We start from the raw sequence: 12,276 nt of genomic DNA on the forward strand, positions 1-12,276 counted from the left end.
GACTACCCGAAGAATGGTGGACCTTGGCGTGGGCCGGGTATCCCACTTGTTCCTTGTGATTCCAGACTGCCCCTATGAGTCTAAACCCTGCAACCCTGCTCCCGGACCCCCTTCATGACTGTCAGCAGGTGTTCACTAAAGCACAGGGGTGGCATAAAGATCTGACTGACCAGCCACCAGAGGATATAGATGCCATCTGGTTCATAGATGGGAGCAGCTTCTTAGAGAAGGAAAAAGATGGGCTGGGGCAGCAGTGGTAGATGGAAACAGTCATTTGGGCTCAGGCCCTACCAGAAGGCATCTCTACTCAGAGGGTAGAGCTCGCTCCCCTCACCAAAGCCCTTGAACTGAGAAAGAGACTTAACATCTATGTGGACAGCAGGTATGCCTTTGCTACAGCCCATCAGCAGAGGGGCCTGCTGACATCTGAGGACAAGAAAAAGAGAGATTCTGGCTCTGTTAAGGGCCCGCCACGACCCAGCCAGGCCGAAAAAGAGACTCTGGTACACCTCAAGGGGAAAGAAGATCCTGCTACAATTTTTACAGGTAGAGGCCATGATAAAACAAATGTATCAATGGACTCACTTAGGGGTAAGCAAACTCATCCAAACGTTTTCAAAAACTAAATATTATGTCACAGGTCTCAAGTATCTCGTGGAACAGATAGTACACTGATATATACCATGCCAAAAGGTAACTGTTTTCAGGAAAGTTGACTGTGGTAGGAGGCTCCATGGGGAACGGCCTGGATCCTACTGAGAAGTGGACTTCACAGAGATAAAACCAGGAAAATATGGTTACAAATGTCTCCTAGTGTTTATAGATATCTTTTCAGGAATAGGTAGAAGCTTTCCCCACCAAGCAAGAGACGGCCTCAATAGTCATCAAGAAGATACTAGAAGAAATCTTCTCCCTGTTTGCAGTGCCCAAGGTAATTGGGTCAGACAATGGCCCTGCCTTCTTTGTCAAGGTAAGCCAGAGTGTGGCCAGGTATTTAGAGGTCAATTAAAAATTATATTACATCTACAGACCTCAAAGTTCAGGACAGATAGAATAAATAAAATTTTAAAAGAGACCCTGACCAAATTGACCATGGAGATTGGTGCAGACTGGGTGGCACTCCTTCCTGCTTGCTCTCTTCAGAGCAAGAAATACCCCTTCCAGATTCAGCCTTACCCACGTCCCAGAAGAGACTACAGAGTTCAGGGCAGGTGAAAAAGATAAATAAAACTCTAAAGGAGACCTTGACAAAATTGGCCTTAGAGACTGGTAGGAGAAGACTGGACTGTCCTCCTTCCTTTTGCTCTGTTCCGCGCCTGAACACTCCTGACCCTTTTGGCCTAACACCTTATGAGATTATGTATGGGAAGCCCCCTCTTCCGAATTGGTGGGGCCCCCTACCCTGAGGTTTTTCCTAAAACCCTGTTTGCTCATTTAAAGGCTTTAGAAACAGTCCAAAGTGGAATTTGGAACCAAGTGAAGGATACCTACAAGATGGGAAGTCCAGGGCGCCTCACCAGTTCCCAGCAGGAGATGCAGTCCTGGTCCAGCGACACAAGGCTGAGAATTTAGAACCCCACTGGAAAGGACCCTATCTAGTACTGTTAATTACTCCCATTGTTGTTAAGGTAGATGAGATTGCTACATGGGTCCACACCTCCCATTTGAAGACAGTACCAGATGTTCTCAGAAATGAATGAAAGTTAGAAAAGACTGCTAATCCTCTTAAGCTTCATCTCTGTTGTAAGCACTTATAATCCCCATATCCCCCAGAAACTGATTTGGCAAGTTTCCTCCCAGGCCGGGGAGATAACATGGTCCATCTCCAAGGTGACCACACCATACACATGGTGGCCCACTCTCACCCCTGACTTTTGTAAGTTGATAGCTGGGCTGGACACATAGGACATTCCTGACAGAGATCCTCAGAGTATGCCCTTAGAAGTCCCAAAGAGATTTTCACCTGGGGGCAAGTTCAGATACAGAAGTCCAGAAGCAAGGTGCCAATTGGGGAGACTGAGGTTTTACATTTGCCCCCCAAGATGTCTGAGACCAGGCTACCATCCAGCGTTGTGGGGGCTTAGAAAGTTTACACTGTTCTGCTTGGGGCTGTGAGACTAATTTCCACGCTCCTAGGACCCTTAGTTATTCTCTTGTTACTTTTGACATTTGGACGCTGTATTTTTAATAAGTTAATAGCCTTTATTAGAGAAAGAGTTAGTGCAGTGCAGATTTTAATGCTGCACCAACTATATCAAGCCTCAGAAGAACTTAGGGGAAAAATTGAAGAAGGTGGCCCTGAGTTCTAAGGTTAGAACTAGTCACAAGCAGAAGTAGGGAATGAAAGAATAAAGATTTTAAACTATCCCCCACTGACCCTGCTGTGAGGACAAGTGCACCTCACAGCAAAGAATAACATAACATATTTTGGGGATGTAGCCTGGCTATAGCCACCACAAACCATCTGGCCTTGATAAGGCCTGACTCAACAGTCCTGAGAAAAACGAGAATTAGGGTCAGCTTGCCCCAGAAGGAGGGTGGCCTAGAGTTGAACTGAGCCCAAGTTACAAACCAAAGAAATTGCTTTGTGTGACTGTTGCCAACTACCTATGTAATTTTCCCTATAAATCCCTTCCCCTAATTGGGCTCGGGTCGACTCCTCTGTCTCCTGTGTGAGATACGTGTCATCCCCAGAGCTCTGGTTCCTCAAATACACCTCTTGTTTATTACATCAAGACTGGTTTCTCGTGAGTTCTTGGGGGTTGCATTGTCTCCAGATTTGAGTGGGGGTCTTCCTCACCCTGGTGGTCTTTCACCTCATCCTAGCTACCTGGAAGTCAATCTTCCACTAGCAACCTTTGTAGAACTTTCAGCTTCTCCTGCACCATGCCTGCCTGGATATTGTTGAAAGATCCCCGAAGGGAGACCCTTACTCAAGTCTTGGGAAGTGGTGGACCCCAGACACAGAGAGACCATTTTGGATATAATAAGCAAAGGCGAGGTTTATTACGGAGATCTATTATGGAGATCTCCAGGCTGACATGTATCCCACGCAGGAGACAGAGGTTCGATCCCGAGAGGCTGGGAGAAAGGTTATTTAAAGGGAGAAACCACAACCCAAGGGGGCAGGGGTGGTATCATTGGAAAATCACAAGAAGCTTCCCGTCTCTCAAGATTGCTTAACTTTATGGTCCACTAGTTCCCAGGAGAAGCTTCCTGCTTCTTAAGGTTGTTCTCTAAAATTCTAATCTAACTTTATGGTCAGCTAGTTCCTGGGAGAAGCTTCCTCTTATCTTTACTAGGTCTGGATCACCTATCTAAGGACCTTATCTTAAACCCTTTTATCTGGATCCTGGGAGAGCAGGCTCAAGAAATGTGACCCTTTACTTACTTACAGGTAGAGGGCAAGGTCTGGAATTTGAGGTATTTAGGGCTTCTTAAGGGTGGGACAGCATTCCTAAACTTCTGACTTTTTGGCTGTATTTTTTATTCTTTCATTGTCATGTTCCTGCCTTGGTAATTATGGACTGAATCTCTGAACCTGTAGTCAGCCCCAATTAAATGTTGTCTTGTAAGAGTTGCCTTGGTCATGATGTTGTTCACAGCAGTAAAACCCTAAGACAGAATTTGGTACCAGGGACTGGGGTACTACTGTGATAGGCCTGACCATGCATTTGTTTGGAAGAATGTGGACTATGGAATTTTGGATTTGGAAAGCAGTGGGATGCTTTAAATGGGGCTTAATGGGACATCCTAGCAGGAATATGAACTTTGTTACTAAGAGTGATTTGAATTATGCAGACCTGGCATAAGAGGTTTCAATGGAGAAGGGCAAAAGTAGTCTGAAGAATCTGCCTGAGGCTATGGTGAAGAGACTCAAAGTAATTGCATTGACAAAGGAAGTCTCAGAAAGGCCAATCATGCAGTTTGTTCTCTGTTTAGGTCTCCTGAAGAGCATTTTAAACAAAGATAGCATGCTGAGAAAAGAAAAATATAAAATATATGGTTTGAGTAATAACGGTGCCCGAGGAAGTGAAATGGAGCAGAATTCTGGCTTCAAGGATACTAAATTGAATTAAGGGAGTAGTGACCTTGGGACAAGATCCCAATGAGCTAAATTTATGCCCAGGCATGGTAGTACAAGCCTTTATTTAATACCAGGAGGCAAAGACAAGTAGATTCCTGAGTTCAAGGCCAGCCTAATACAGAGCTTAAATCCAGGTTTGGTGGACTACACCTTTAATCCTAGTGCTTAGGAGACAGGCACATAGATCTCTAAGTTCAAAGTCAGTTGACAGAGCAAGTTCCAGGACATTCAAGCTTAGGCAGTAAAGGAGTTGGAACAGCAGCAGTAGTGGAGTGGATCAACCTGAGCTTACAGAGAGCAGAGCTGGAGTAGTAACATGGGTCCTTTGGAGGAGCCCAGAAGATCGTTTGTGGATCCCAGACATTGAAACAAGAACCTGTAACATTGAAGATGCCTTGGAGACCCCAAGATGTTCTGGATGCGAGAGCTGTGGGCTCTCTGTGGAGGAAAGCCACTAACAGGGAGTGGAACCAGACCAGGAGAAAGAAGTTGGCTGCAGACAACAAAGATGAAAAAGGAGTTGAAGATCTGAAGACAGCTTTGACATCAGACACGGAGATGCAGAGTTTGGAGTTTGCCAAACTGATTTCCTGTCTTGCCCTGGGGATTACAGTGAAGTAATTGGATGAATTTCAGAAAGGACTTTGAACTTTGGACTTTTAACATTGTTGAGACTGCTATAGACTATGGGGACTTCAGAAGTTGCACAACATGTATTCTGCATTATGGTATTGAAAGACCCCCGGAGTGGGGAGACCCTCACTCAAGTCTCGGGATGACGCAACCCCCCAAGAACTCACACAAGACCGTCCTTGTTGTAATTACATGAGGTTTATCGATAGCAACCAGTGCACTGGGGTCGAGACTCGTATCCCACGCAGGGGCAGTGGAGTTCGACCCCGAGAGGCTGGGAGAAGAGGTATTTAAAGGGAGAAACCACAACCCGAGGGGGCAGGGATGGCGTCATAGAATAACAGTGAAAAATCACAAGGAAGAACTCTCTGTCTCCCAAGATTGTTTCCTAGGAGAAGCTGTCTCTTACTTCTCAGATTGTTTAACTTCATGGTCCGCTAGTTCTTAGGAGACGTTGTTTCCTGCTTCTCAAAATTGTTCTCTAAGATTTATGGTCAGCTAGTTTCTGGGAGAAAGCTGTTGAGCTGGCCAATGTAATTATTCATTCTATAGCCCTAGGAGAGGCTTCTTGGAACATATAATTCTGGGGCCTAACCTGTTTTTTTTTTCTGCTCTAAACTTTGTGTCTAGGGGGACAACTTTAAAACTTTTATCTTTCAGTATGTTTAGGTATGGCCCCCATAGACTCATGTGTTTAAAAAAGCCTATGGGGGCCAGGTAGTGGAATGTGATGGTTTGTATATGCTTGACCTAGGGAATGGCACTATTTGGAGGTGTGGCCTTGTTGGAATGGGTGTGTCAGTGTGAGCATGGGTTTTCAGACTCTCACACTAGCTGCCTGGAGTCGGTCTTCCACTAGCAGCCTTCAGATAAAGATGTAGAACTCTCAGCTCCTCCTGCACCTTTCCTGCCTGGATGCTGCTGTGTTTCTGCCTTGATGATTATTGACTGAAACTCTGAATCTATAACCAGCCCCAATTAAATATTGTCCTTAGGTCAGTCCCTGCAGCTGCTGTCTCTGGCTGTCCTGAGCCAGCAGCTTGGGGACACCTCAGGTAAGCATCTGTAGCAGGCTCTACAAGGAGCCTGACAGGGAGGCGGTGGGCAGACCACCAGGTACACTTCAGGGTTTGGTGGCTTCTCCACAGGTCCCACCAGTCATGTCCCTGTGCTGTGAGTGTTTCCACCACTCCGAAGAAACAGCATTCAGAACTCTTGGATAAGTTGGTCAAATGAGAGCTGTTGATAATTTAATTCCATCTTTAGGTTTTCTGTAGGCACATCGAGAACCGTGATCAGTTTTACTAAGGAAGAGTTTGACTGTCATATCCTCAATGAAGGCTTTACTGCTAAGGACATTCTGGACCAAAAGTTAATGAAGTTTCTTCCTCTGTCAATAAGGATGCTTTCTATGTCGTGGACCTCGAAACCTTGTAAAGAAGCATCAGAGGTGGTTGAAAGCTCTTCCCTGTGTTACTCCCTTTTACCCAGTTAAGTGTAATATAACCAGAGCCATAGTGAGCACCCTAGGTACCATTGGGACAGGATTTGACTGCGCAAGCAAGACTGAAATACAGTTGGTACAGGGGCTTGGGGTATCTCCATAGAGGATTGTCTATGCAAATTCTTGAAAACAAGTGTTTCAAATCAAGTATGCTGCCAGTACTGGAGTCCAGATGATGACTTTTGACAGTGAAATTGAATTGATGAAAGTTGCCAGAGCACATCCAAAGGCAAAGTTGGTTTTTCGGATTGCCACTGATGATTCCAAAGCAGTTTGTTGCCTCAAGGATAAGCTTGGTGCCACACTCAAAACCAGCAGGCTTCTCATGGAACAGGCAAAAGAGCTAAATATTGACGTCATTAGCATCAGCTTCCATGTAGACAGTGGAACAGAGTCTGACCCTGAGACCTTTGTGCAGGCAGTGTCAGACACACATTGTGTCTTTGACATGGGAACAGAGTTGGTTTCAGCATGTATTGAAAGAATAAAAAATGTAGCCAAGAAGTCAGAAGTTTAAAAATGCTATCTCACCCCTAAGAAACCCTAAATACCTCAAATTCCAGACCCTGCCCTCTACCTGTAAGTATGTAAAAGGTCACATTTCCTGAGCCTGCTCTCCTAGGAACTAGATAAAAGGACTTAAGATAAGGCCCTTAGATATGTGATTTCCAACCTAGTAAAGATAACAGAAAGCTTCTCCAAGGAACTAGCGGACCATAAAGTTAAACAATCTTGAGAAACAGGAAGCTCCTCCTTGTGATTTTTCACTGGTATTCTCGACACTTTCCAATGACGCCATCCCTGCTCCCTCGGGTTGTCGTTTCTCCCTTTAAATACCCTTTCTCCCAGCCTCTCAGGGTCGAACTCCACTGCCCCTGCATGGGATATGAGTCTCGACCCCAGTGCACTGGTTCCTATCGATAAACCTCATGTGATTACAGCAAGGATGGTCTTGTGTGAGTTCTTGGGGGGGGGGTCACATCATCCTGAGACTTGAGTGAAGGTCTTCCCACTCTGGTGGTCTTTCAGTATTTGCTTGATATTGGTAGTAGATTTCCTGGATCTAAAGCTTAAATTTGAAGAGATCACCAGTGTAATCAATGCAGTTCTGGACAAGTATTTCCCATCAGACTTGGATGTGAGAATCATAGCTGAGCCAGGCAGATATTATGTTCATTAGCTTTTACATTTGCAGTGAATATCACTGCCAACATACCCCAAAACAACAACAGTAACAACAACAACAACAACAACAACAACAACAACAACAACAACAAACTCGTGGAAGGAGCAGACTGGCTCTGACTATAAAGATGAGTCAAATGAGCAAATCTTCATGTATTATGTGAATTATGGAGTGTATGCATCATTTAACTGCATCCTGTATGAAAATGCACATATGAAGGCCCTGCTGCAAAACAGACCCAAGGCAGATGAGAACTATTACTTATCCAGCATCTGGGGACTAACATGTGATGGCCTTGTTTGGATTGTCAAGCACTCTAACCTCCCTGAAACGAATGTTGGTGATTGGGTGCTGCTTGAGAAGCTGGATGCGTACACTGCTGCTGCTGCTTCTACTTTCAAAGGTTCCAGAAGCCAAACATCTACTATGTAATGCCATGGCCAATGTGGCAACTCATGAAGCAGATCCAGAGCCATGGCTTCCCACTGGAAATGGAGGAGCAGGATGTTGACACTCTGCCCATGTTTTGTGCCCAGAAGAATGGGACTGTCACCTTGCAGCCAAGACAAAGACTGAGCTCCAGAGTTGGTCAGTTCCTCTTCCTTGGGGCTGTTGATTTGCTAACTTTGTCTCTGGTAACTCAGACCAACAAAGACCACACCCTGCCTGTCTGTTCATCAAATGGCAAGCAGAACAGTAGCTGGTGAGAGAAGACACAATGATTCTTTCTCTCACATTCCTGTTTATCCTTGGTGAGATGTGGAAAAGGGAAAAAAAATCACCAAGTCTGGGAAAGACCCCACCCCATGAGGTGACTTCAAGGGCCCAGGAAGTTCTGGGTAGAAAAAGACAAACTTTCAGGACAAACCTCACAAGACAATCTCTTGCACGACTGAGTCTGGGCTACAGGAAAGCAGTACTGTCAGGTGAGTGTACTCCCAGGTGTCCCAGGTATCTCCACCTTACTTGGGAAAACATGTCACATCCAGGCAGTGGGGATGTTAAACAATAAACGTGGTCTGATGCTGGGGATGGCTGGAGGGTCCTGGGACTGGTAACAGGAATATGGGAAGACTGCTTTGTCATTCTGGGAAGTGGGCTCTGGTTTCTTTTCAGGAATGCTTTCTGCACCTGGGGGACAATTATGAGCATCTGAGGTCAGGGAATCTTTGAGGCTCTGGAGTACCACCTGCATAAAGAAGGAAGCTAGTCACCCTTGTACAGACAGACTTTACTGGAGCCCAAAACAAGGTCAATTTCACCATCTCTTTCCTACCAGATTTTCATGCAGGACGGTATTGGTGTTAGTATCTGAGCCCTGATGGCTGGTCAGAGCACAGTAACCCAGTGGAGCTCATGGTGACAGGTAAGGGGACCTTCAGGGATCTCAGTCCTCTCTCTCTCTCTCTCTCTCTCTCTCTCTCTCTCTCTCTCTCTCTCTCTCTCTCTCTCTCTCTCTCTCTGAAGACTGCTTTGACGTCAGACATGGAGATGCAGAGTTTGAAGTTTGCCCAGCAGGTTTCCTGTCTTTCTTTGGGGATTAGAGTTAAGTGATTGGGTGGATCTCAGAAGAGACCTTGAACTTTGGACTTTTAACATTGTTGAGACTGCTATAGACAGTGTGTGTATATGTGCATGTACATGCATGTGTATGTGTGTGTGCACGTGCTCATGTCCATTATAGCCTCCTCCTCCTCCTTTTCTTCATTTGGTCTTTTTGAGACAAGTTTTCTAATGCAATTCTGCTGTTCAGGAATTTGCTCTATATACTAGGTTGGCCATGAACTCACAGATCTACCTGCCTCTGCCTCTGCTGGGATTAAAGGCATGCACCACCACACCTAGCTGCAATCTTCTCTTGTAGGATTCTACAGAAAGCCCACCCTCTCAATCTCACCTATTTCTGCAGAAACTTGAGGAGGGAAGATGACTGTTCAATGTGCTTCTTCCCTGAGATATGATAGATTCATTTTGACTAAGGAAGAACACAAGCTATCCAGGACACTATACTATGCATAGTATGTGCCCAATGGGGAGTTCCAGGCCCTATTCCATGTGGATCCTGTATCACTTGGCCAGAAAAGAACATGCAGATGCTATGGCAATTACAAGCTCAATCGATATGTGTGGTCAGAATCCAGTGACCCCTTGAAGCTCCTGGTGTCAGGTGAGAAAGCTCCATCATTGACATAATAATTTTTAGGTTTACTTATATATTTCTGAGTCTTACTTTCAGGGGAAATAAAATGGGGTATGGCTAAGAGAAATGTGGGGTCCCCAAGCTGGGTGGAGACAAAATTTGAGAGGCAGTGCCACCTTCAGGACAGGATAGGAAGGAACTAAGTGTCCCCTGTATCTTCTTCTTTCCTATCTTCTCTCTGGTGATGTCCAGGAAGCCATCCCTGCTAACCCATCAGGGTCTGAACCCTGGAAAGAATCTAACCACACAGAGACACCCTGTCCTCAGCTATACTTTGTTGATGGAGGAGGGTATGATTCTCCGCAGTATCCTGACTCACCCCAAGGTCCTGTGAATAATTTCCTTAGGAGTCACTATAGATGCTGTGGTACATATCTCCTCTCTTTGGAGTAATCAGACCTTATTGAACCCATGCTCATCCTACAAAACCAAAGAGAAACAAAAAATCCCAAATAATCCCAATTAAAAATGGGGTACAGGCAAAACAGATATTTCACAGTAGAGGAATCCCAAATATCTGAGAAGCACATAAAGAAATGTTCAAAGTTTTAGTCATCAGGGAAATGCAAATTGAAACGACCCTGAGATCTCACCTTACACCAATCAGAATGGCTAAGATCAAAAACTGAATGACAGCGCATTCTAGCAAGAATTTGGAGAAAGAGAAACACTCCTTCATAGCTGGTGGGATTGCAAACTGGTAAAACTACTCTGGAAATCAATCTAGAGGTTGCTCAGAAAATTGGAAATAATTCTATCCATAAGACCCAGCTATACTGCTCATGGGCATATACATATATGGGACACATGCTCCACTATGTTCATAGCAGCCTTATTTATAATAACCAGAAGCTGGAAAGAACCCAGATGCCCTTCAACAGAGTAATGGATACAGAAAATGTGGTACATCTACACAATGGAATACTACTCAGCTATTAAATCAATGACTTTATGAAATTCATAGGCAAATGAATGGAACTGGAAAATATCATCCTGAGTGAGCTAACCCAATCACAGAAAAACACACATGGTATCCACTCATTGATAAGTGGATATTAGCCCAAATGCTCGAATTATCCTAGATGAACAGAACACATGAAACTCAAGAAGGATGACCAAAATGTGAATGCTTCACTCCTTCTTTCAAAGGGGAATAAGAATACCCTTGGGAGGGTATAGGGGGGCAAAGTTTAGAACAGAGGCAGAAGGAACACCCATTCAGAGCCTGCCCCACATGTGGCCCATACATATACAGCCACCAAACTAGATAGGATGGATGAAGCAAATAAGTGCAGGCTGACAGGAGCCGAATGTAGATCTCTCCTGAGAGACAGAGCCAGAATACAGCAAATACAGAGGCGAATGCCAGCAGCAAAGCACTGAACTGAGAACGGGACCCCCGTTGAAGGAATCAGAGAAAGGACTGAAAGAGCTTGAAGGGGCTTGAGACCCCATATGAAAAACAATGCCAACCAACCAGAGCTTCCAGGGACTAAGCCACTACCCAAAGACTATACATGGACTGACCCTGGGCTCCAACTGCACAGGTACCAATGAATAGACTAGTAAGAGCACCAGTGGAAAGGGAAGCCCTTGGTTATGCCAAGACTGAACCCCCAGTGAACGTGATTCTTGAGGGGAGGGTGGTAATGGGGGAAGGATTGGGAGGGAACACCCATATAGAATTGGATGGGGAATTTTGTCATGGAAACCAGGAAAGGGAATAACAATTGAAATGTAAATAAGAAATACCTAATTTAATAAAGATAGGGGAAAAGAAAAAGAAAAGAAAACCGCCCGCTCCCTTTTGGGTCCAGCTGGCATCTTGAAGCAAGAAAATGACATGGAAGTTCCAGCTAAGGCTGAGAACCGGTCCCTGGTAATGAAAGTGTGGGAGATGAATATCCAAAATGGGTTTAGATACTGCAGCATGTGGCTGATGTTGATTTCCACGCTTGCATCGAAGAGTTTGAATGTAAACCCCTTAGTTACCATCTGGAATCCCTCTGGAGAAGGCAGTGAAGCCTCTGAAACCTCTAAAAGTGAAGTGGGGCTGAAAGTTACGATCAAGTGTGACCCCAATGACCAGAACATTTAAACCTCAATCAATATATGCCCTCAGCCCACCATCTCAGCATCTAAGTCCTAAATGGCTAGGAAGGGGCAGCCCTTGATGTAGAACTTTCTTTACAATGGTAAAATTAATTAATTTATAACAGGCAGAGAACCTTAGAGGAGTTGGTGTGCATTGAGACAGAAGTTATGACCTTGTAGCCAGAATGAGATACTTATACTAAGGAAAGTCTAGCACAGAGAACAGAGTTTGCAGATAGTTGCTGGGAGTGTCCTCTCTACGGTACTTTCCTTGGGTAAGGAGAAAGAAGAATGTCTTTGCTGTCTATGTTCCACTGTAGTTGCCAGGGAGTGGGGCTGACTTCATTAAGATTGAAGTGGCAGGGGCCAGGTGTAGTGGCTATTGCCTTTAATCCCAGCACTCAGCAGACAGAGGCAGGTGGATATCTGTGAGTTTGAGGCCAGCCTGGTCTGCAAAGTGAGTCCAGGACAATCAGAGCTGTGTTACACAGAGAAACATTGTCTCAACAAACAAAATGTGAATGTGGCCCCATTGCTGATCTTTCTAGCCTGGATAAAGGGCTGTCAATTGT

General features: G+C 45.0%; 1 pseudogene; it reads left to right on the forward strand.

Moving 5' to 3' along the window:
* The first annotated feature begins 260 nt into the window (after positions 1 to 260).
* Positions 261 to 11,708, forward strand: LOC116893441 (annotated as a pseudogene).
* Positions 11,709 to 12,276: the final 568 nt, after the last annotated feature.

This window comes from Rattus rattus, chromosome 2 (genome assembly GCF_011064425.1).
Source record: "Rattus rattus isolate New Zealand chromosome 2, Rrattus_CSIRO_v1, whole genome shotgun sequence".
Classification (NCBI taxonomy): Eukaryota; Metazoa; Chordata; class Mammalia; order Rodentia; family Muridae; genus Rattus; species Rattus rattus.